The following is a 26,009-nucleotide window of genomic DNA, read 5'->3' as shown; positions in this document are numbered from 1 at the left end:
TCAATCTCAGAACATAGTGGATACTAGGGATCAAACCCTAACAAAACTAACTCGATTACATGATAAATCTCATCCAACCCATCACCGTCCAGCAAGCCTACGATGCAATTACTCACGCACGGTAGTGAGCATCATGAAATTGGTGATGGAGGATGGTTGATGATGACGACGGCGATGAATCCCCCTCTCCGGAGCCCCGAACGGACTCCAGATCAGCCCTCCCGAGAGAGATTAGGGCTTGGCGGCGGATCCATATCGTAAAACGTGATGAAACTTTCTCTCTGATTTTTTTCTCCTCGAAAGCCAATATATGGAGTTGGAGTTGGCGTCGGAGGGCCACCAGGGGGCCCACGAGGTAGGGGGGCGCGCCCAAGGGGGAGGGGCGCGCCCCCCACCCTCGTGGACAGGGTGTGGGCCCCCTGGTCTTCATCTTTGGCGAGGATTTTTTATTATTTATTCTAAGATATTCCATGGAGTTTCAAGTAATTCCGAGAACTTTTGTTTTCTGCACATAAAACAACACCATGGCAATTCTGCTGAAAACAGCATCAGTCCGGGTTAGTTCCATTCAAATCATACAAGTTAGAGTCCAAAACAAGGGCAAAAGTGTTTGGAAAAGTAGATACGACGGAGACGTATCAACTCCCCCAAGCTTAAACCCTTGCTTGTCCTCAAGCAATTCAGTTGACAAACTGAAAGAGAAAAAGAAAAACTTTTACAAACTCTGTTTGCTCTTGATGTTGTAAACATGAAAAGCCAGCATTCAAGTTTCCGCAATTATTATGAACTAACCATACTCATAATAACACGTAGGTCTCACAATTACTCATATCAATAGCATAATCAGCTAGCGAGCCATAATAATAAAACTCGGATGACAACACTTTCTCAAAATAATCATAACATGATATAACAAAATGGTATCTCGCTAGCCCTTTCTGAGACCGCAAAGCATAAATGCAGAGCACCTTTAAAGATCAAGGACTGACTAAACATTGTAATTCATGGTAAAAGAGATCCAGTCAAGTCATGCCCAATATAAACCAATCATAATGAATGCAAACGACAGTGTGCTCTCCAGCGGGTGCTTTTTAATAAGAAGGGTGATGACTCAACATAAAAGTAAATAGATAGGCCCTTCGCAGAGGGAAGAAGGGATTTGTAGAGGTGCCAGAGCTCGATTTTTGAAATAGAGATAAATAATATTTTGAGTGGCATACTTTCACTGTCAACGCAAGAACTATGAGATGGTTGTATCTTCCATACTACATGCATTATAGGCAGTTCCCAAACAGAATGGTAAAGGTTTATACTCCCCCTCCTCCACAAGCATCAATCCATGGCTTTCTCAAAACAACGAGTGCCTCCAACATTCAACGGGTCCCATGGGGAGTTTTGTTTAATTATTTTGATTTGCTTTGATCTTTTTGGATCATGGGACTGGGCATCCCGGTTATCGGCCCTTTCTCGTGAATGAGGAGAGGAGTCCACTCCTCTTGAGAATAACCCACCTAGCATGGAAGATATAGGCAACCATAGTTGCACATGAGTTGCTCGAGCATACAAAACAGAATTTCATTTGAAGGTTTGGAGTTTGGCACATACAAATTTACTTGGAACGGTAGGTAGATACCGCATATAGGAAGGTATAGTGGACTCATATGGAACAACTTTGGGGTTTAAGGAGTTTGGATGCACAAGCAGTATTCTCGCTTAGTACAGGTGAAGGCTAGCAAAAGACTGGGAAGCGACCAACTAAGAGAGAGACAATAGCCTTAAACATGTATTAAAATTAATTCACAATGAATATAAGCATGAGTAGGATATAATCCACCATGAACATAAATATCATGAAGGCTATGTTGATTTGATTCAACTACATGCGTGAACATGTGCCAAGTCGAGTCACTCAATTCATTTAAAGGAGGATACCATCCTATCATACCACATCATAATCATCTCAATAGCATGTTGGCACGCAAGGTTAACCATTATAACTCATAGCTAATCAAGCATGGCACAAGCAACTATAATCTCTAAATGTCATTGCAAATACGTTTACTTCATAATAGCTGAATCAGGAACGATGAATCATCATATTTACAAAAACAAGAGAGGTCGAGTTCATACCAGCTTTTCTCATCCCAATGAGTCCATCATATATCATCATTATTGCCTTTCACTTCCACGACTGAACGGTGTGTATAATAATAAGAGTGCACGTGCATTGGACTAAGCTGGAATCTGCAAGCATTCAACTCAAGAGAGAAGACAAGTAATATGGGCTCTAAGTTAAATAAACAATCTTGCATATAAGAGCCACTTAGCATTTTCAATATAGTCTTCTCGACCCCCAAAGAAAGGAAAAGAAAAATAAAAACTATTTACACGGGAAAGCTCCCAACAAGCAAAAGAAGGACGGGAAATATTTTTGGGTTTTCTTAAAATTCTACTACAAGCATGGAAAGTAGACTAACACTATTTTTTTTGTTTTTCTTAAGGTTTATTAAACACACAAGAAGAAAGCAGGAAAAAGGAAAATAAACTAGAATGGATATTACAGCGAAAGAGTATGAGCACCGACATCTAGCAATGAGTGTGTGTGTGAACATGAATGTAATGTCGGTGGGAAATACGTACTCCCCCAAGCTTAGGCTTTTGGCCTAAGTTGGTCTATTGCCAGGGATAACCTGGCTGATATCCGTAGGTGAAGCTGGGGTTGTACTGCGATGAAGAATAGTTGGGATCATAATGTGATGAAGAGGACTCTGACTGCCACTGGATGACAACCGCCTCAGGATCCCAAGAATAAACAGACATTCGTGGAGGCTCTGGTTTCGAGGCTGGTGCAGGATTCCGATAGGCTTGAACAGCCGCCCACGAAACAATGTAAGTACCTGCAGACAAGTTAAACAAAGAGGGAGCAGGCAAAGTAATAGTCTCAGGGTGATGTTTATCAAAGTACAATTTATATTTAAGCGCCCCTTCGTGATTCTTAACAAGAAAATCATGCGTTACCATACTCTTATAATCTAAATAAGCACGGGGCAACGCTGTTTCTTCTTTCTCCTGATGCCTAATAGGTATTTCAAAATGTTCAGCTAGGTGTGAAGCATAAATACCTCCAAAGATGGGGCCCTTAGTACGGTTCATACTCAACCGTCTAGCAACAATTCCACCCATACTAACAGAGTTATTGCGGTATAAACCATGGAGCAAAATAATAATATCAGGAATACTAAGGTTCCCACAGTTCCCGCGACCAATCAAGCAACGACTAGCAAATAAGGCAAAGTAGCGTAAAATAGGGAAAAGTATACTAGTAATTCTTGCATCAGAAACCTTCCTGGTTTCTCCCATAGTGATAGTGTCAATATAAGCTTCCACTTCATTACGGTGTGGTTCATGTAAAGAACCCTCGAAAGGTATTTTGCAAACCTCGCAAAATGCAGCTAATGTCATCTCCCTAGCAACATCATATAAATGGAACTCTACTGTTGGAGGTGATTTCTTAGGGAAAAAGTAGAAGTTCTGCACAAAAGTATTTGTGAGTAAGAGATACTGATGACGTTGGTCGCGGAGGAAGTTGGTGAGGCCGGCGTTCTCAATCAATAGATAGAAATCTTCATAAATCCCGGCACTTCTCAAGAAGTCATCGGAAGGCCATTCACACGGCCGGACCTCCGTGATACGAGGCAGATTAAATTTGGGCTTCTGTTCTTCTTCCTTTTGTTTCTCCTTAGAACTTCGGCTTGACGAGCCCCTCAAAAGTCTCTTCATTATTTCTGAAACAATCTGAATTTTTTAGTAACTTCAAACAAAGTGAACCAACTTCAATAAGATTGATAGCAACTACTCATACAAGTGCCTAGAGCATATATCAAGCATTAGAACTACTTGGAACCATATATATTTGACATGCAAGCTCAAGAACATGGTCACCTATGCAGCACAAATTTGCAATGAATAAAGCACTAAAAAAACTAATTGGACCAATGGAGGAGTCACATACCAAGGAACAATCTCCCCAAGCAGTTTTGCGAGAGGTGCTTTGAGCAAGGAGATGGAAAATCACAGCAAAAGTTGCTGGAACACGAGCTTGAGTTGGTTTTTCAGGTTTGTGCGAGACAGAGGAAGAAGATGGGTGCAGGAATAAGTGGAGGAGGGCCACCGTGGGCCCACGAGGCAGGGGGGCGCGCCCTCCACCCTCGTGACCAGGTGGCAGCTCCCCCCGCGGTAATTTTTGCTCTAAAAATCCTTAAATATTCTCGAATAAATCATATTAAATTGGCATGGCATTCTGAGGACTTTTATTTTCGGGATATTTTTATATTGCACGGATAAGTCAGGAAACAGACAGAAAAATACTATTTTACTTTATTTCTACTAAAGAACAGAAAATATAAAGAGGGTAGAGAAGGTTGTGCTTCTAGTTTCATCCATCTCATGCTCATCAAAAACAATCCACTAACAAGGTTGATCAAGTCTTATTAACAAACTCATTCCGATAATCATGGAACCGGAGAAATTTTGAATAACACTATGTTACCTCAACGGGGATATGGACATCCCCAACAATAAGTATATCATATTTCTTTTTGACAGTAGGAAGAGGAAATTCAAAACCTCCAAATATAATCGATGGAATTTTTCCAATAGAGTTGATACTATAAACTTGAGGTTGTTTCCTCAGAAAGTGCACCGTATGCTCATTACCATTAACATGAAAAGTGACATTGCCTTTGTTGCAATCAATAACAGCCCCTGCAGTATTAAGGAAAGGTCTTCCAAGAATAATAGACATACTATCATCCTCGGGAATATCAAGAATAACAAAGTCCGTTAAAATAGTAGCGTTTGCAACCACAACAGGCACATCCTCATAAATACCGACAGGTATAGCAGTTGATTTATCAGCCATTTGCAAAGATATTTCAGTAGGTGTCAACTTATTCAAGTCAAGTCTACGATATAAAGAGAGAGGCATAACACTAACACCGGCTCCAAGATCACATAAAGCAGTTTTAACATAATTTCTTTTAATGGAGCATGGTATAGTAGGTACTCCTGGATCTCCAAGTTTCTTTGGTATTCCACCCTTAAAAGTGTTGGTGGAAATTTCAGCCTCCGGTATCTTTCTTTTATTAGTAATGATATCCTTCATATACTTAGCATAAGGATTTGTTTTGAGCACATCAGTCAATCGCATACGCAAAAATCCTCATCATCCTATTTCTTGGATGGTTTCGGAGGAAAAGGCATGGGTTTCTGAACCCATGGTTCTCTTTCTTTACCATGTTTCCTAGCAACGAAGTCTCTTTTATCATAACGTTGATTCTTTGATTGTGGGTTATCAAGATCAACAGCAGGTTCAACTTCTACATCATTATCATTACTAGGTTGATCATCATCATGAACATCATCATTAACATTTTCACTAGGTTCATGTTCATTACCAGATTGTGTTTCAGCATCAGACATAGAGATATCATTTGGATTATCAGGTGGTTTAGCAATAGGTTCACTAGAAGTTTGCACAGTTCTATCATTTTTCTTTTTCTTCCTTTTAGAAGAACTAGGTGCATCAATATTATTTCTTTGAGAATCTTGCTCGATTCTCTTTGGGTGGCCTTCAGGATACAAAGGTTCCTGAGTCATTCTACCAGTTCTAGTAGCCACTCTAACAGCATAATCATTTTTCTTACTATTCATTTCATCAAGCATTTCTTTCTGAGCGTTAAGTACTTGTTCTACTTGAGTGGTAACCATAGAAGCATGTTTGCTAACAAGTTTATGTTCACCTCTAATATTATCCATATAATCACTCAAGCGTTTAATCATAAAGGTATTCTGCTTTAATTGTCTACCAAAATAAGCATTAAAGTCATCTTGCTTAAACATAAAGTCATTAAACTCATCCAAGCACTGACTAGCAATTTTAGTAGGTGGGACTTCAACTTTATCATATCTATAGAGAGAATTTACCTTTACTACCTGTGTCGGGATATCGGGAGGTTCTTCAGTAAATAAGTAATTGAGATCATATACTTCTTCAACAGGCGGTAAATTAAGACCATGTATTTCTTCAATAGGAGGTAAATTCTTAACATCTTCAGCTTTAATACCTTTTTCTTTCATAGATTTCTTTGCCTCTTGCATATCTTCGGGACTGAGAAATAGAACACCTCTCTTCTTCGGAGTTGGTTTAGGAATAGGCTCAGGAGCTGGCTCAGGAGTTGGCTCGGGAGGTGGCTCAGGAGGTGCCCAATTATTTTCATTTGCCAACATATTATTCAATAAAATTTCAGCGTCATCCGGTGTTCTTTCCCTGAAAAGAGAACCAGCACAACTATCCAGGTAATCTCTGGAAGCATCAGTTAGTCCATTATAAAAGATATCAAATATTTTAGGTTTCTTAAGAGGATGATCAGGCAAAGCATTAAGTACTTTGAGAAGCCTCCCCCAAGCTTGTGGGAGACTCTCTTCTTCAATTTGCACAAAATTGTATATTTCCCTCAAAGCAGCTTGTTTCTTATGAGCATGGAAATATTTAGCAGAGAAGTAATAAATCATATCCTGGGGACTTTGCACACAGGCAGGATCTAGAGAATTAAACCATTTCTTAGCATCACCCTTTAATGAGAACGGAAATATTTTGAGTATATAAAAGTGGCGCGATCTCAGATTATTAGTAAACAGGGCAGCTATTTCATCTAACTTACGAAGATGTGCCACAACAGTTTCAGATTCATAGCCATAAAAAGGATCAGATTCAACCAAAGTAATTATATCTGGATCAACAGTAATATCATAATAATCCTGATCAGGAACACAGATAGGTGAAGTAGCAAAAGCAGGGTCGGGTCTCATCCTACCTCTAAAAGATTCCTTACTCCACTTAATTAGTAACCTCTTACGTTCAGGTTTATCCGGACAAGCAAGAATAGCTTCATAAGATTCATTATTAAAAAGATAACCCTCAGGAATAACAGGCATAGGTTCATCATCACTAACATCATCGTGTTCAGGTTCACTAATTTCTCTTTCTCTAGACTTAGAAATTTGCTCATCTAGAAATTCACCAAGTGGCACAGTAGTATCAAGCATAGAAGTAGTTTCATCATAAGTATCATGCATAGCAGAAGTGGCATCATCAATAACATGCGACATATCAGAATTCATAGCAGTAGTAGGTTTAGGTGTCGCTAGCTTAATCATAACAGAAGGTGAATCAAGTGCAGAGCTAGATGGCAGTTCCTTACCTCCCCTCGTAGTTGAGGGATAAATTTTTGTCTTAGCGTCTTTCAAGTTCTTCATAGTGTCCAGCAGATATAAATCCCAAGTGACTCAAAGAATAGAGCTATGTTCCCCGGCAATGGTGCCAGAAAAAGGTCTTGATAACCCACAAGTATAGGGGATCGCAACAGTTTTCGAGGGTAGAGTATTCAACCCAAATTTGTTGATTCAACACAAGGGGAGCCAAAGAATATTCTCAAGTATTAACAGCTGAGTTGTCAATTCAACCACACCTGGAAACTTAGTATCTGCAGCAAAGTGTTTAGTAGCAAAGTAATATGATAGTGGTGATAACGGTAACAAAGTAAAGACAGCAAAAGTAATGTTTTTGGTATTTTTGTAGTGATTGTAACAGTAGCAGCGGAAAAGTAAATAAGCGTAAACGAGTATATGGAAAACTTGTAGGCACCGGATCAATGATGGATAATTATGCCGGATGTGGTTCATCATGTAACAGTCATAACATAGGGTGACACAGAACTAGCTCCAGTTCATCAATATAATGTAGGCATGTATTCCGTAAATAGTCATACATGCTTATGGAAAAGAACTTGCATGACATCTTTTGTCCTACCCTCCCGTGGCAGCGGGGTCCTATTGGAAACTAAGGGATATTAAGGCCTCCTTTTAATAGAGAACCGGAACAAAGCATTAACACATAGTGAATACATGAACTCCTCAAACTATGGTCATCACCGGGAGTGGTCCCGATTATTGTCACTTCGGGGTTGCCAGATCATAACACATAGTAGGTGACTACAGACTTGCAAGATAGGATCTAAAACTCACATATATTCATGAAAACATAATAGGTTCAGATCTGAAATCATGGCACTCGGGCCCTAGTGACAAGCATTAAGCATAGCAAAGTCATAGCAACATCAATCTCAGAACATAGTGGATACTAGGGATCAAACCCTAACAAAACTAACTCGATTACATGATAAATCTCATCCAACCCATCACCGTCCAGCAAGCCTACGATGCAATTACTCACGCACATCGGTGATCATCATGAAATTGGTGATGGAGGATGGTTGATGATGACGACGGCGACGAATCCCCCTCTCCGGAGCCCCGAACGGACTCCAGATCAGCCCTCCAGAGAGAGATTAGGGCTTGGCGGCGGCTCTGTATCGTAAAACACGATGAAACTTTCTCTCTAATTTTTTTCTCCTCGAAAGCCAATATATGGAGTTGGAGTTGGCGTCGGATCGCCACCAGGGGGCCCACGAGCTGGGGGCGCGCCCAGGGGGAGGGGCGCGCCCCCCACCCTCGTGGACAGGGTGTGGGCCCCCTGGTCTTCATCTTTGGCGAGGATTTTTTATTATTTATTCTAAGATATTCCGTGGAGTTTCAGGTCATTCCGAGAACTTTTGTTTTCTGCACATAAAACAACACCATGGCAATTCTGCTGAAAACAGCGTCAGTCCGGGTTAGTTCCATTCAAATCATACAAGTTAGAGTCCAAAACAAGGGCAAAAGTGTTTGGAAAAGTAGATACGACGGAGACGTATCAGAGTGCATCTACATACCTTTGTAGATCGTCAGCGGAAGCATTCAAGAGAACGGGGTTGAGGGAGTCGTACACATCGTGATCCAAATCACCGAAGATCCTAGCGCCGAACGGACGGCACCTCCGCGTTCGACACACGTACGGAGCGGATGAAGTCTCCCGCGCCTTGATCCAGCAAGGAGGAGGAAGAGGTTGAGGAAGATGGCTCCAGCAGCAGCACGATGGCGTGGTGGTGATGGAGAGGTAGTACTCCGGCAGGGCTTCGCCAAGCTCTGCGGAGGAGGAGGAGGTGTTGGAGTGGGAGAGGGAGGCGCCAGGGGCATGCGTGCGACTGCCCTCCATCCCCCCCTCTATATATAGGGTCCCCAAGGGGGGCGCCGGCCCTAGGAGATGGGATCTCCTAGGGGGGGGGGGGCAGCGGCCAAGGGGGTGGAGTGCCCCCCAAGGCAAGTGGAGGCGCCCCCTTCCCTAGGGTTCCCAACCCTAGGCGCAGCGGGGGGCCCAAGGGGTAGCATGCTCAAGAGGTAGCACCACTCTGGCCGCCTGTTCGCGAGCAAAGCAAAGCCGCGGCGAGGTGTTTCGGCGCCGGGCCGGCAAAAGGCAAAGCAGAGGCATCGACTGAAGGGCTATTGCTTGCTCGACGCCGACTACTTCACCGACGCTCCACTGCACGGGGAGTATGTATTTCAGCGCCGGGATTGTGAATTCCACCCGAGAGTTCGTCAGCTACTTCAAGTGCAAGAAGGATTGCACCCGCACACTTGGATTCACCTCACTTCAGAAGTGCACGACATCTACGAGGATGCTTGCATACGGAGCTCCCCGTGATATACTGGAAGACTATGGATGCATGGCCGAGTCCACCACCATTGAGTGTTTGTAAAAGTTCTGCAGAATAGTGGTGGCAATGTTTGGACCATAATACTTGCGATCACCCAATGCTGAAGACACTGCTCGGATCCTAGTATAGAATGCAACAAGATGATTTCCTGGGATTCTTAGAAGCATCGACTGTATGCATTGGGCATGGAAAAACTGTCCATTTGCTTGGCAGGGGATGTACAGAGGTTCCAAAGGAGCTTGCAGTTTGGTACTTGAGGCGGTGGCCAAACAGGACCTCTAGATTTGGGAATCCTTCTTCGGTATGCCAGGAACTCACAATGACATCAACGTACTGCAGTGCTCGAATGTTTTTGCCAAGCTTGTTGAAGGTCATGCTCCTCCGGTGAAATTCAAGGTCAATGGGCACCACTACAACAAGGGATACTACATAGCAGATGGCATCTATCCGAGATGGTCCACATTTGTGAACGCTATTTCAAACCCTATGCCAGGAGGCAAGAACTCCTACTTTGCCAAGTGTCAGGAGGCTTGCAGGAAGAATATCAAGCGGGCGTTTGGTGTGCTCCAATCTCAATTTGTTGTTGTCTGGTACCCCGCTCTGACCTGGTTGAAAGATCAAATGTGGAAAGTCATGACTTGCCGTGTCATCTTGCACAACATGATCATTGAGAGCGAGAAGGAAGAGCCAGTGTTTGACACTGAACCATATTACATGCAGGGTCCTCTTGCCAAAGTTGATCACCAGCTACCGGCACCCTGGTCTGCCTTACTCAATATGCGTCAGGAGATCCGAGACCCACATGTGCATCAAGAACTGCAGCACGATTTGGTGGAGCACCTATAGAGGCTCAAGGGCAACACCTAGCTCGATATGTGATGAAATATGAGTTTTTTTGTGTTCAAATTATGAGTTTGATTTGTTGAACTATTTGATTTGTATTGATTTCTGTGATGAACTATGTGATAAAAATTAATTTTTGTTCAATTTGTTCCAAACCACACCGAACATGGGCCAAAATTGGGCCGATTTCCGCCGAAAGTGGGCCAAAATCGGCGGCTGAGGGGGGCGAGCTTGGGGGTCGGCTGGAAACCCGAGCCCCCTACGCCGATTTTTCCGTCGGTTGGCCCCCAGCCGGAGGTATTTCAAGCCCCAGGGGGGGAGAACGGCTAGAGATGCTCTCAGAAGTCATCGATCTCGATCGCCGGTGCATGAAACGAAAACAAAGAATTGATTTTGATTATCGATCAAACTCGATCACCGCCACAGTAACGTACACACGTACACATATGCATATCTACGTACAGTATATGCGTGATGAGCTCAGACATTGTAGCCACCGGCAGCGGCGGCGGCGGTGGGAGTGGCGGGGGCGGGGACAACCATGGAGATGATGGTGTCGCTCAGGAATGACTCAATGAGCGTACGCTTGTCCTGGGGATTCCTGGGAAGAAACGTGGTGTAGCTCTTCTTGACGGCGGACTCGAGGGCAGGGACAAACTTGTAGGCCTCGTATGCATCACCAGTGGTCTCCTTGATGGCCTTGCTGAAGGCAGAGTCGAAGACAGTGGACCTGTCCTTTATCGGGGCAGCATCGGCAGTGGTGGCTGTAGTGCTGAAGGCGGCGTCGATCTGGTCGATGGCCTTGAGCTCGCCGGCAGGGATCGGCCCCTTGACTTCCTCACCGGAGTGGACCTTCAGGATGCCGACGATGATGCAGAGCGACTTGTCGAACATGGCCACGAAGGATTCATACTTGGCCTCCAGGGTAGCACCCTGGGCTTTGTGTGAGGCCCACGCCAGAGTGAAGCCGACCCTGGAGTTGAAAATGGCTTTGGTGCTGGACGTGTCGGTGACCCCCTCAAGAGACCAGCTGCCGAAGATCTGCATGAAGGTGTTCACGAATATCTTGCCCTTGTCCATTGGAGGGGCTGCGGCTGTGGCCGCCACGGCCGCCTTGAAGGCGTTGTTGGCCTTCTCAGCTAGCTTCTGCTCCTCAGTCGTGGCCTTGGGCTGTGGCCGGCTGGGGCGTAGCCAGCTTCGGCAGCATACGAGACGGCTGGCCCCGCCATGAGGGCGACGGCCACCAAGAGCGCCACCGTACACTGCTGCACTGCCATTGCTGCTTCTCTTGTCTTGCGTTGGTTGGTTTGCACACTACGTAGGAGGAGAGATTGTGGTGCGGTGTGAGGATGATGGAGCTTAATTAGCTCTATATATACATCGACCCGCACGTTGACAGGCCCGGAGAGATTACCGCGCCCAAATTAGCAATCCTCTCCTCTCCTCTCCTTTTTTTAGCCAAACTCATTATCCCCGTGAGCTCTTCATGCCACAAACCAATAATAATAGCATCGATTAGATCCCTAACTACTGTTTAACCTCGTGGGGTGGGTAATAATAAAAGTAATAAAAAATCAACAACGTGCGAAGATGTGATTGGACATAAGGGAAGGGAGGGGCCCACCCCTTAAAAATCAGGGGCATAGTTACTTAGTTAGGATGTTTATGTATTCTCTTCGTAGGAGCCCATGAATGTAGCATTTTCGGGGTAATAACCTTCCAGTCCGAACTGTATAGGATCCTCTCCCCTGTACCAATCCTCCAAATATATCCACGCTAAAAAAAAAAAAAAGCAAACATGATGTTGTGGCCACGTGAATGATGAGCCTTTCTTAAGGGTAGATTGTAAGAGATCATAGTTAGGGAAGTACTTGGCTTTTAAAATTCTTGCGTGGAACAAATCAGGGTTAGGTATGAATCTCGATCATTGCTTGGCAAGCATCGCAAGGCTAAAAGAATATATAAATCTCTAAAGTCCTTACCCCCTTCACTTTTAGGAAAGAGAATTGTCCACCATGCGAGCCAATCCATCTTTTTATTATCCTCCTCATCTCGCCACCCAAACTGAGCAATAATGTCATTAATTTCTTTGCAAATTCCTTTAGGCAAATAAAATACAAAGATGGCGAACACAGTTATAGCTTGAGTTGTGGCCTTTAGAGCATCTCCAGCTGCACCCCAACAGGCCTCCCAAGGCCATTTTTTAGCGCCGACGCCCAAAAATCGGCCCAGTCGCGCCCACAGGAGCCCAATTTTCGCCGGTTAGGGCCAAAACTAGCGCCGACGAACCCAGGCCAAACCCGGCGCGCTGGGGGGCACCCGGCGGCCCCGTACAATCTTTTTTGGTGCGAAAGAACGGCGGGCCCGCCGAGTCAGCGACCCCCGCGCCTCGTCGTCCTCATCGCCTCGGTTTCCATGGGGAATCAATGCCAAGGCTGCCACCGGTCAGCCTTCCATTGATTCCTCACGGGCGGCGCGGTGAGGCAACGCGCCCTCTCTCGTCACGCGTACACATGCCACCCCCCGGCCGCTATATAAGCCGCCCCTGCCTCGCCGCTGAATGCACCCTACCCGCAACCCCCCTCTCTTCCCGTGCACTCACAGCCGTCGCCGCCGAACTCTCTTTCCCTCTCTCCCGGTGCACGCACAGACGATGGGCGAAAGGTGCCCCGGCGAGGGGCAGCGGCCAATGGCTTCAGCCGCCGCTCTCTACACGAGTGGGAAGCCCATCTCCTCCATGAAGCGAACTACCCGGCGCCTCCCGACATGCGTGCGCCGGGGCGGTGGAGGCTCAGCGCCGGGGGCGTCCCCGTCCCCCCGCTGCCCGACGTCGAGCACCCCCACTACTTCCAGGCCGAGATCGACCGTGTGCGGGCGTCTCTATCGGAGGAGGAGCGAGCCCTTCCGGAGTACGACGCCAGCAACCACGAGGCGTGGGCAGCGTACTTCAAACACCGAAAGGCGGAGCGGCTGGCCTCCATCAATAACACGCCACTGGTGAGGGGGCGCAACAACAGCGATGGCCGCCGCCTGCGGTGGGGCGCCCCAGGCCGCACGCTACACGCCGTCCTCGAGTACCTCCAGGGCGGCAATGATCTGCCACTGACGTACCAGGCCGCCTCGGTCCCCCGCCAAAGTTGCGGTTCATGAAAGCCGAGGAGGATGCTGGGTGGGTCCTCCTCCTCCCGTTCCTCCTCCCGCTCCTCCGGATCGCCATCAACGAGGGCGGCGACGGTTCCTCGGGTCCAGCCTCCCGCCTCATAAGGCCGAAGACGGAGCCGGCGCTTGGCCCCGTGAAGTGCGAGCACAACGACGAGGCCGCCTTCGACGATGAGGCCGCCATGAAGTGGGCGCGGGAGGACTGGGCGCGGACGGAGATGGAGCGCCAGCACCGCGTCCTGGAGGAGATCGCCGCTCGGTGTCGTGGCCGCGACGAGGGAGGCGTCGTTGTTCTCGATGACAGCGACAATGAGGTGCTGCCGCCGGCCAAACCAGTCCACCATGGGGACCCCAGGCAGGGGTCCAGTAGGGACGGCCGCGTGAAGGAGGAGAAGGACGACGATGGCGGCGGCGACTTCGACGTGTTCAGCGAGTTCTTCGGCCTGTCGGCGCGGCATTCTTCTTCTTCTTTTTAGTAGACTTATTATTATGTTTCTATATGTAAAAAAACTGTGAACCACCTAAATATCGCCTAATGTATGCCGTGTTTGCCGAAATTTTCCCAATCATGTTTTTTTTAAAAGAGCGTCTAGGGCAGACCTGGGGGCGGTGGCTGGGAAGCCGATCGCCCCCAAGCGGCACTTTTTTCTAGCGGGGGGGGGGGGGGGGGGGGACGACGACGACTAGAGATGCTCTTACTAAGATCTCCTTCCTTCCAATGGATAATTGCTTCTCGATCCATCCTTTCAACCCTTGTTTACATCTACACAAGCTACTGAATTAAGAAATTTGTGCTAATCAGGTTGTTGTACTAGCTGCACTGTTAAGATAAATCAGGGCAAATGAGACATAAGCTGTTGTTATATCCGCAACTTAAGAGAGCACGTAAACCCACTTTGTTATGCGTTATTAGGATCTTCATGTTCATTACTGTTAAATAGATTGTGTGCGATTATGCAATTATTGTCCCATGATCTGATTTAGTTATGTCGTTTGTGTATGTGCTACTGTGTTACTGTCATCCCGTTCAGTTTTATCATTTGCATTGCATGGTGATGAGTACAACCGTTGGACGAAACTTTATTCGTCACAGTAACCTTTTAATTTTTTGGTGCTCTAGAATTGCCAAATGTAAATCGGGTGCACTATGTGTGCTTCATATACAGGCCATATGTTACAGTCTTAGTGAATCATTATGATTCTACCTCAGCAAACTGAAATCCTATTGATGTTGCATTTGTATGGCTTCCTTTTCAGGTCTATGCATTGTTATGTGTTGGTTACCCATCCTCTTATCTGGAGGTTGAAGCTCAAGATAAAGACAAGGCAAGCAATTCTCTTAGCCGCCTTCTGAGTTTTAAGAATTTTCTAGTTCAAATATGCAATAGGAACTATGAAATATTCTTCTAAATTCTGATGATTGCACCATTAACAATGGTCTATCTCAAATTCTCAATGTATAGGTATATTGGCTCCAGTTTGGAATATATTTTGCACGAGGGCCTGTTGTAAGTATTGCCAACCTTTTCTTGTTCGAAAACTGCGGTTCCTTGTTCTAGGAAGCTGATAGCTATGGCTATCAGCCAAGTCAGTGTTATTGATACCCCTCTTAAATATGTGCATCTTTCGAGCTTTCCTAAGATGAAACCGATCCGTCTTTCTATTTTAGGATAGAGATGATTATACACTAGAGCTTGCAATGGGAGATGAGTGAAACGTGCCCATAAGGTTTGACCCATCAAAAACTTCAGTTCTGCAATTTCATCCAATTCTGACACTCTATTTCCACTCTTTTCAGTGGTACGGTCTTTAAGCGACGCTCCTACAGTTTGTAGGTTATAGGGTTGCAGAGATTTGATTTGCAAGTGGAGAAAGAAAAAAAAAACCTTTGGTCTCTGTTCTCTGTGTTGTGTGTTCCGTGTTTTTGCAAATTTTTATGTGAAAATATGCTTGTAGGGATTCCATTTCTCATCCTTTTTGCCCCTAGTACACAAAAAACTCAATGGACTGTATGTAAAAATGTGAACTACTTAGGGCCTCAACTCAATCTTTAGTGCAATGAAAGGATGTTTCTAGCTGTGGTTGTCTGTTCCACTTAAGGCATTTCACTTGATGTTGCTTATCAGTGTGTCAGTTGGTAGTAGATTCGGAGTGGTTGAATGTCCTCTCAGCCTGTACGAATGCGATCGATAACATGTCTAGGGATACTATGGATGTGGCGCTACCGATAGGAGCGCAACTCAGAAGTTGTTTAATTTCAAAATTGTATCCTTGGTAAATTATGGACAACTTCAAATCTTCGGAGTACATTAACACAATCTATGTTTTACATGTTACAAAATTTCAAGTGCAAAGTCATTTTTTATTAGAAACATGGAGCGCAATGTGGATGCAAGGAGACAAAGTACACCACATGCACACTATGCGATCTATGTTTTATTTCACGCATGAACCAAAGGATGATTTCGCCAATCTTGATATTTCACAACTTCAGCCTTTGGTTCATGCGATATTAGTGTGCATGTGGTGTACTTTGTCTCCTTGCATCCACATTGCGCTCCATGTTTCTAATAAAAAATGACTTTGCACTTGAAATTTTGTAACATGTCAAACATAGATTGTGTTAATGTACTCCGAAGATTTGAAGTTGTCCATAATTTACCAAGGATAAAATTTTGAAATTAAACAACTTCTGAGTTGCGCTCCTATCGGTAGCGCCACATCCATAGTATCCCTAGACATGTTATCGATCGCATTCGTACAGGCTGAGAGGACATTCAACCACTCCGAATCTACTACCAACTGACACACTGATAAGCAACATCAAGTGAAATGCCTTAAGTGGAACAGACAACCACAGCTAGAAACATCCTTTCGTTGCACTAAAGATTGAGTTGAGGCCCTAAGTAGTTCACATTTTTACATACAGTCCATTGAGTTTTTTGTGTACTAGGGGCAAAAAGGATGAGAAATGGAATCCCTACAAGCATATTTTCACATAAAAATTTGCAAAAACACGGAACACACAACACAGAGAACAGAGACCAAAGGTTTTTTTTCTTTCTCCACTTGCAAATCAAATCTCTGCAACCCTATAACCTACAAACTGTAGGAGCGTCGCTTAAAGACCGTACCACTGAAAAGAGTGGAAATAGAGTGTCAGAATTGGATGAAATTGCAGAACTGAAGTTTTTGATGGGTCAAACCTTATGGGCACGTTTCACTCATCTCCCATTGCAAGCTCTAGTGTATAATCATCTCTATCCTGAAATAGAAAGACGGATCGGTTTCATCTTAGGAAAGCTCGAAAGATGCACATATTTAAGAGGGGTATCAATAACACTGACTTGGCTAATAGCCATAGCTATCAGCTTCCTAGAACAAGGAACCGCAGTTTTCGAACAAGAAAAGGTTGGCAATACTTACAACAGGCCCTCGTGCAAAATATATTCCAAACTGGAGCCAATATACCTATACATTGAGAATTTGAGATAGACCATTGTTAATGGTGCAATCATCAGAATTTAGAAGAATATTTCATAGTTCCTACTGCATATTTGAACTAGAAAATTCTTAGAACTCAGAAGGCGGCTAAGAGAATTGCTTGCCTTGTCTTTATCTTGAGCTTCAACCTCCAGATAAGAGGATGGGTAACCAACACATAACAATGCATAGCCCTGAAAAGGAAGCCATACAAATGCAACATCAATAGGATTTCAGTTTGCTGAGGTAGAATCATAATGATTCACTAACACTGTAACATATGGCCTGTATATGAAGCACACATAGTGCACCCGATTCATATTTGGCAATTCTAGAGCACCAACAAATTAAAAGGTTACTGTGACGAATAAAGTTTCGTCCAACGGTTGTACTCATCACCATGCAATGCAAATGATAAAACTGAACGGGATGACAGTAACACAGTAGCACATACACAAACGACATAACTAAATCAGATCATGGGACAATAATTGCATAATCGCACACAATCTATTTAACAGTAATGAACATGAAGATCCCAATAACGCATAACAAAGTGGGCTTACGTGCTCTCTAAAGTCGCGGATATAACAACAGCTTATGTCTCATTTGCCCTGATTTATCTTAACAGTGCAGCTAGTACAACAACCTGATTAGCACAAATTTCTTAATTCAGTAGCTTGTCTAGATGTAAACAAGGGTTGAAATGATGGATTGAGAAGCAATTATCCATTGGAAGGAAGGAGATCTTAGTAAGAGCATCTCCAGTCGTCGTCCCCCCCCCCCCCCCGCTATGGCTTCCCAGCCGCCGCCCCCAGGTCTGCCCTAGATGCTCTTTAAAAAAACATGATTGGGAAAATTTCGGCAAACACGGCATACATTAGGCGATATTTAGGTGGTTCACAGTTTTTTTTACATATAGAAACAGAATAATAAGTCTACTAAAAAGAAGAAGAAGAACGGCCGCGCCGACAGGCCGAAGAACTCGCTGAACACGTCGAAGTCGCCGCCGCCATCGTCGTCCTTCTCCTCCTTCACGCGGCCATCCCTACTGGACCCCTACCTGGGGTCCCCATGGCGGACTGGTTTGGCCGGCGGCAGCACCTCATTGTCGCTGTCATCGAGAACGATGACGCCTCCCTCGTCACGGCCACGACACCAAGCGGCGATCCCCTCCAGGACGCGACACTGGCGCTCCATCTCCGTCCGCGCCCAGTCCTCCCGCGCCCACTTCATGGCGGCCTCGTCGTCGAAGGCGGCCTCGTCGTCGAAGGCGGCCTCGTCGTTGTGCTCGCACTTCACGGGGCCAAGCGCCGGCTCCGTCTTCGGCCTTATGAGGTGGGAGGCTGGACCCGAGGAACCGCCGCCGCCCTCGTTGATGGCGATCCGGAGGAGCAGGAGGAGGAACGGGAGGAGGAGGACCCGCCCAGCATCCTCCTCGGCTTCCATGAACCGCAACTTTGGCGGGGGATCAGGGCGGCCGGGTACGTCAGCGGCAGATTGTTGCCGCCCTCGAGGTACTCGAGGACGGCGTGTAGCGTGCGGCCGGGGGCGCCCCACCGCAGGCGGTGGCCGTCGCTGTTCTTGCGCCCCCTCACCAGTGGCGTGTTGTTGATGGAGGCCAGCCGCTCCGCCTTTCGGTGTTTGAAGTACGCTGCCCACGCCTCGTGGTTGCCGGCGTCGTACTCTGGAAGGGCTCGCTCCTCCTCCGATAGAGACGCCCGCACACGGTCGATCTCGGCCTGGAAGTAGTGGGGGTGCTCGACGTCGGGCAGCGGGGGGACGGGGACGCCCCCCGCGCTGAGCCTCCACCGCCCCGGCACACGCATGTCGGGAGGCGCCGGGTAGTTCGCTTCATGGAGGAGATGGGCTTCCCACTCGTGTAGAGAGCGGCGGCTGAAGCCATTGGCCGCTGCCCCTCGCCGGGGCACCTTTCGCCCATCGTCTGTGCATGCACCGGGAGAGAGGGAAAGAGAGTTCGGCGGCGACGGCTGTGAGTGCACGGGGAGAGAGGGGGGTTGCGGGTAGGGTGCGTTCAGCGGTGAGGCAGGGGCGGCTTATATAGCGGCCGGGGGGTGGCATGTGTAGGCGTGACGAGAGAGGGCGCGTTGCCTCACCGCGCCGCCCGTGAGGAATCAATGGAAGGCTGACCGGCGGCAGCCTTGGCATTGATTCCCCATGGAAACCGAGGCGATGAGGACGACGAGGCGCGGGGGTCGCTGACTCGGTGGGCCCGCCATTCTTTCGCACCAAAAAAGATTGTACGGTGCCGCCGGGCGCCCCCCAGCGTGCCGGGTTTGGCCTGGGTTCGTCGGCGCTAGTTTCGGCCCTAACGGCGAAAATTGGGCTCCTGTGGGCGCGACTGGGGCAATTTTTGGGCGTCGGCGCTAAAAAATGGCCTTGGGAGGCCTGTTGGGGTGCAGCTGGAGATGCTCTAAAGTCCACAACTCAAGCTATAACTGTGTTCGCCATCTTTGTATTTTATTTGCCTAAAGGAATTTGCAAAGAAATTAATGACATTATTGCTCAGTTTGGGTGGCGAGATGAGGAGGATAATAAAAAGATGGATTGGCTTGCATGGTGGACAATTCTCTTTCCTAAAAGTGAAGGGGGTAAGGACTTAAGAGATTTATATATTCTTTTAGCCTTGCGATGCTTGCCAAGCAATGATCGAGATTCATACCTAACCCTGATTTGTTCCACGCAAGAATTTTAAAAGCCAAGTACTTCCCTAACTATGATCTCTTACAATCTACCCTTAAGAAAGGATCATCATTCACGTGGCCACAACATCATGTTTTCTTTTTCATCCTTCAAGCATGGATATATTTGGAGGATTAGTACAGGGGAGAGGATCCCATACAGTTCGGACTGGAAGGTTATTACCCCAAAAATGCTACATTCACGGGCTCCTACGAAGAGAATACATAAACATCCTAACTAAGTAACTATGCCCCCTGATTTTTAAGGGGTGGGCCCCTCCCTTCCCTTATGTCCAATCACATCTTCGCACGTTGTTGATTTTTTATTACTTTTATTATTACCCACCCCACGAGGTTAAACAGTAGTTAGGGATCTAATCGATGCTATTATTATTGGTTTGTGGCATGAAGAGCTCACGGGGATAATGAGTTTGGCTAAAAAAAGGAGAGGAGAGGAGGGGATTGCTAATTTGGGCGCCGTAATCTCTCCGGGCCTCTCAACGTGCGGGTCGATGTATATATAGAGCTAATTAAGCTCCTTCATCCTCACACCGCACCACTATCTCTCCTCCTACGTAGTGTGCAAACCAACCAACACAAGACAAGAGAAGCAGCAATGGCGGTGCAGCAGTGTACGGTGGCGCTCTTGGTGGCCGTCGCCCTCGTGGCGGGGCCAGCCGTCTCGTATGCTGCCGAAGCTGGCTATGCCCCAGCCGGGCCACAGCCCAAGGCCACAACTGAGGAGCAGAAGCTAGCTGAGAAAGCCAACAATGCCTTCAAGGCGGCCGTGGCGGCCGCAGCCGCAGCCCCTCCAATGGACAAGGGCAAGATATTCCTCAACACCTTCGTGCAGATCTTCGGCAGCTGGTCTCTTGAGGGGGTCACCGACACGTCCAGCACCAAAGCCATTTTCAACTCCAGGGTCGGCTTCACTCTCGCGTGGGCCTCACACAAAGCCCAGGGTGCTACCCTGGAGGCCAAGTATGAATCCTTCGTGGCCATGTTCGACAAGTCGCTCTGCATCATCGTCGGCATCCTGAAGGTCCACTCCGGTGAGGAAGTCAAGGGGCCGATCCCTGTCGGCGAGCTCAAGGCCATCGACCAGATCGACGCCGCCTTCAGCACTGCAGCCACCACTGCCGACGCTGCCCCAATAAAGGACAGGTCCACCATCTTCGACTCTGCCTTCAGCGAGGCCATCAAGGAGACCACTGGTGATGCATACGAGGCCTAAAAGTTTGTCCCTGCCCTCGAGTCCGCCGTCAAGAAGAGCTACGCCATTTTTCTTCCCAGGAATCCCCAGGACAAGCGCACGCTCATTGAGTCATTCCTGAGCGACACCATCGTCTCCATGGTCGTCCCCGCCCCCGCCACTCCCACCGCCGCCGCCGCTGCCGGTGGCTACAAAGTCTGAGCTCATCACGCATATATTGTACGTAGATATGCATATGCGTACGTGTGTACGTTACAGTGGCGGTGAGCGAGTTTGATTGATAATCAAAATCAATTCTTTGTTTTCGTTTCATGCACCGGCGATCGAGATCGATGACTTCTTAGAGCATCTCTAGCCGTTCTCCCCCCCCCCCCCCGGGGCTTGAAATAGCGCCGGCTGGGGGCCAACCGACGGAAAAATCGGCGTAGGGGGCTCGGGTTTCCAGCTGACCCCCAAGCTCGCCCCCCTCAGCCGCCGATTTTGGCCCACTTTCGGCGGAAATCGGCCCAATTTTGGCCCATGTTCGGTGTGGTTTGGAACAAATTGAACAAAAATTAATTTTTATCACATAGTTCATCACAGAAATCAATACAAATCAAATAGTTCAACAAATCAAACTCATAATTTGAACACAAAAAAACTCATATTTCATCACATGTTGAGCTAGGTGTTACCCTTGAGCCTCTATAGGTGCTCCACCAAATCGTGTTGCAGTTCTTGATGCACATGTGGGTCTCGCATCTCCTGACGCATATTGAGTAAGGCAGACCAGGTTGCCGGTAGATGGTGATCAACTTTGGCAAGAGGACCCAGCATGTAATATGGTTCAGTGTCAAACACTGGCTCTTTCTTCTCGCTCTCAATGATCATGTTGTGCAAGATGACACGGCAAGTCATGACTTTCCACATTTGATCTTTCAACCAGGTCAGAGCGGGGTACCAGACAACAACAAATCGAGATTGGAGCACACCAAACGATCGCTCGATATTCTTCCTGCAAGCCTCCTGACACTTGGCAAAGTAGGAGTTCTTGCCTCCTGGCATAGGGTTTGAGATAGTCTTCACAAATGCGGACCATCTCGGATAGATGCCATCTGCTAGGTAGTATCCCTTGTTGTAGTGGCGCCCATTGACCTTGAAGTTCACCGGAGGAGCATGACCTTCAACAAGCTTGGCAAAAACATTCGAGCACTGCAGTACGTTGATGTAATTGTGAGTTCCTGGCATACCGAAGAAGGATTGCTAAATCCAGAGGTCCTGTTTGGCCACCGCCTCAAGTACCAAACTGCAAGCTCCTTTGGAACCTCTGTACATCCCCTGCCAAGCAAATGGACAGTTTTTCCATGCCCAATGCATACAGTCGATGCTTCCAAGAATCCTAGGAAATCATCTTGTTGCATTCTATACTAGGATCCGTGCAGTGTCTTCAGCATTGGGTGATCACAAGTATTATGGTCCAAACATTGCCACCACTATTCTGCAGAACTTGTACAAACACTCAATGGTGGTGGACTCGGCCATGCATCCATAGTCTTCCAGTATATCACGAGGAGCTCCGTATGCAAGCATCCTCGTAGCTGTCGTGCACTTCTGGAGTGAGGTGAATCCAAGTGTGCTGGTGCAATCCTTCTTGCACTTGAAGTAGCTGACGAACTCTCGGCTCGAATTCACAATCCCGAGGAAGAGCTTTCAGCTCATCCGATAAACGGCGCCGAAATACTTACTCCCCGTGCAATGGAGCGTCGGTGAAGTAGTCGGCGTCGAGCAAGCAATAGCCCTTCAGTCGATGCCTCTGCTTTGCCTTTTGCCGGCCCGGCGTCGAAACACCTCGCCGCGGCTTTGCATTGCTCGCGAACAGGCAGCCAGAGCGGTGCTACTTCTTGAGCATGCTACCCCTTGACCCCCCCGCTGCGCCTAGGGTTGGGAACCCTAGGGAAGGGGGCGCCTCCACTTGCCTTGGGGGGCACTCCACCCCCTTGGCCGCCGCCCCCCTAGGAGATCCCATCTCCTAGGGCCGGCGCCCCCCTTGGGGACCCTATATATAGAGGGGGGGATGGAGGGCAGCCGCATGCATGCCCCTGGCGCCTCCCTCTCCCACTCCAACACCTCCTCCTCCTCCGCAGAGCTTGGCGAAGCCCTGCCGGAGTACTACCTCTCCATCACCACCACGCCGTCGTGCTGCTGCTGGAGCCATCTTCCTCAACCTCTCCCTCCTCCTTGCTGGATCAAGGCACGGGAGACGTCATCCCCTCCGTACGTGTGTCGAACACGGAGGTGCCGTCCGTTCGGCGCTAGGATCTTCGGTGATTTGGATCACGACGAGTACGACTCCCTCAACCCCGTTCTCTTGAATGCTTCCGCTCACGATCTACAAAGGTATGTAGATGCACTCTAATACGTCTCCATCGTATCTACTTTTCCAAACACTTTCGCCCTGGTTTTGGACTCTAACTTGTATGATTTGAATGGAACTAACCCGGACTGACGCTGTTTTCAGCAGAATTGCCATGGTGTTGTTTTATGTGCAGAAAACAAAAGTTCTCGGAATGACCTGAAACTCCACGGAATATCTTAGAATAAATAATAAAAAATCCTCGCCAAAGATGAAGACCAGGGGGCCCACACCCTGTCCACGAGGGTGGGGGGCGCGCCCCTCCCCCTGGGCGCGCCCCTCCCCCCTGGGCGCGCCCCCTACCTCGTGGGCCCCCTGGTGGCCCTCCGACGCCAACTCCAACTCCATATATTGGCTTTCGAGGAGAAAAAAATCAGAGAGAAAGTTTCATCGTGTTTTACGATACGGAGCCGCCGCCAAGCCCTAATCTCTCTCGGGAGGGCTGATCTGGAGTCCGTTCGGGGCTCTGGAGAGGGGGATTCGTCGCCGTCGTCATCATCAACCATCCTCCATCACCAATTTCATGATGCTCACCGCTGTGCGTGAGTAATTGCATCGTAGGCTTGCTGGACGGTGATGGGTTGGATGAGATTTATCATGTAATCGAGTTAGTTTTGTTAGGGTTTGATCCCTAGTATCCACTATGTTCTGAGATTGATGTTGCTATGACTTTGCTATGCTTAATGCTTGTCACTAGGGCCCGAGTGCCATGATTTCAGATCTGAACCTATTATGTTTTCATGAATATATGTGAGTTCTAGATCCTATCTTGCAAGTCTATAGTCACCTACTATGTGTTATGATCCGGCAACCCCGAAGTGACAATAATCGGGACCACTCCCGGTGATGACCATAGTTTGAGGAGTTCATGTATTCACTATGTGTTAATGCTTTGTTCCGGTTCTCTATTAAAAGGAGGCCTTAATATCCCTTAGTTTCCAATAGGACCCCGCTGCCACGGGAGGGTAGGACAAAAGATGTCATGCAAGTTCTTTTCCATAAGCATGTATGACTATTTACGGAATACATGCCTACATTATATTGATGAACTGGAGCTAGTTCTGTGTCACCCTATGTTATGACTGTTACATGATGAACCACATCCGGCATAATTATCCATCATTGATCTGGTGCCTACGAGTTTTCCATATACTGGTTTACGCTTATTTACTTTTCCGCTGCTACTGTTACAATCACTACAAAAATACCAAAAACATTACTTTTGCTGTCTTTACTTTGTTACCGTTATCAACACAATCATATTACTTTGCTACTAAACACTTTGCTGCAGATACTAAGTTTCCAGGTGTGGTTGAATTGACAACTCAGCTGTTAATACTTGAGAATATTCTTTGGCTCCCCTTGTGTCGAATCAACAAATTTGGGTTGAATACTCTACCCTCGCAAACTGTTGCGATCCCCTATACTTGTGGGTTATCAAGACCTTTTTCTGGCACCGTTGCCGGGGAACATAGCTCTATTCTTTGAGTCACTTGGGATTTATATCTGCTGGACACTATGAAGAACTTGAAAGACGCTAAGACAAAAATTTATCCCTCAACTACAAGGGGAGGTTAGGAACTGCCATATAGCTCTGCACTTGATTCACCTTCTGTTATGAGTAAGCTAGCGACACCTAAACCTACTACTGCTATGAATTCTGATATGTCGCATGTTATTGATGATGCCACTTCTGCTATGCATGATACTTATGATGAAACTACTTCTATGCTTGATACTACTGTGCCACTTGGTGAATTTCTAGATGAGCAAATTTCTAAGTCTAGAGAAAGAGAAATTAGTGAACCTGAACACGATGATGTTAGTGATGATGAACCTATGCCTGTTATTCCTGAGGGTTATCTTTTTAATAATGAATCTTATGAAGCTATTCTTGCTTGTCCGGATAAACCTGAACGTAAGAGGTTACTAATTAAGTGGAGTAAGGAATCTTTTAGAGGTAGGATGAGACCCGACCCTGCTTTTGCTACTTCACCTATCTGTGTTCCTGATCAGGATTATTATGATATTACTGTTGATCCAGATATAATTACTTTGGTTGAATCTGATCCTTTTTATGGCTATGAATCTGAAACTGTTGTGGCACATCTTCGTAAGTTAGATGAAATAGCTGCCCTGTTTACTAATAATCTGAGATCGCGCCACTTTTATATACTCAAAATATTTCCGTTCTCATTAAAGGGTGATGCTAAGAAATGGTTTAATTCTCTTGATCCTGCCTGTGTGCAAAGTCCCCAGGATATGATTTATTACTTCTCTGCTAAATATTTCCCTGCTCATAAGAAACAAGCTGCTTTGAGGGAAATATACAATTTTGTGCAAATTGAAGAAGAGAGTCTCCCACAAGCTTGGGGGAGGCTTCTCAAAGTACTTAATGCTTTGCCTGATCATCCTCTTAAGAAACCTAAAATATTTGATATCTTTTATAATGGACTAACTGATGCTTCCAGAGATTACCTGGATAGTTGTGCTGGTTCTCTTTTCAGGGAAAGAACACCGGATGACGCTGAAATTTTATTGAATAATATGTTGGCAAATGAAAA

At 46.8% G+C, this 26,009-nt stretch overlaps 2 pseudogenes; one reads left to right on the top strand and one right to left on the bottom strand.

The window, feature by feature from the left end:
* Nucleotides 1-10,976: 10,976 nt before the first annotated feature.
* LOC123082417 (pollen allergen KBG 41-like) lies at nt 10,977-11,824 on the bottom strand (annotated as a pseudogene).
* An 8,585-nt stretch (nt 11,825-20,409) lies between these two features.
* LOC123082416 (pollen allergen KBG 41-like) lies at nt 20,410-21,263 on the top strand (annotated as a pseudogene).
* Nucleotides 21,264-26,009: the final 4,746 nt, after the last annotated feature.

Source organism: Triticum aestivum, chromosome 4A (assembly GCF_018294505.1).
Source record: "Triticum aestivum cultivar Chinese Spring chromosome 4A, IWGSC CS RefSeq v2.1, whole genome shotgun sequence".
Lineage (NCBI taxonomy): Eukaryota > Viridiplantae > Streptophyta > Magnoliopsida > Poales > Poaceae > Triticum > Triticum aestivum.
This window is presented reverse-complemented; position numbering and strand designations above follow the sequence as displayed.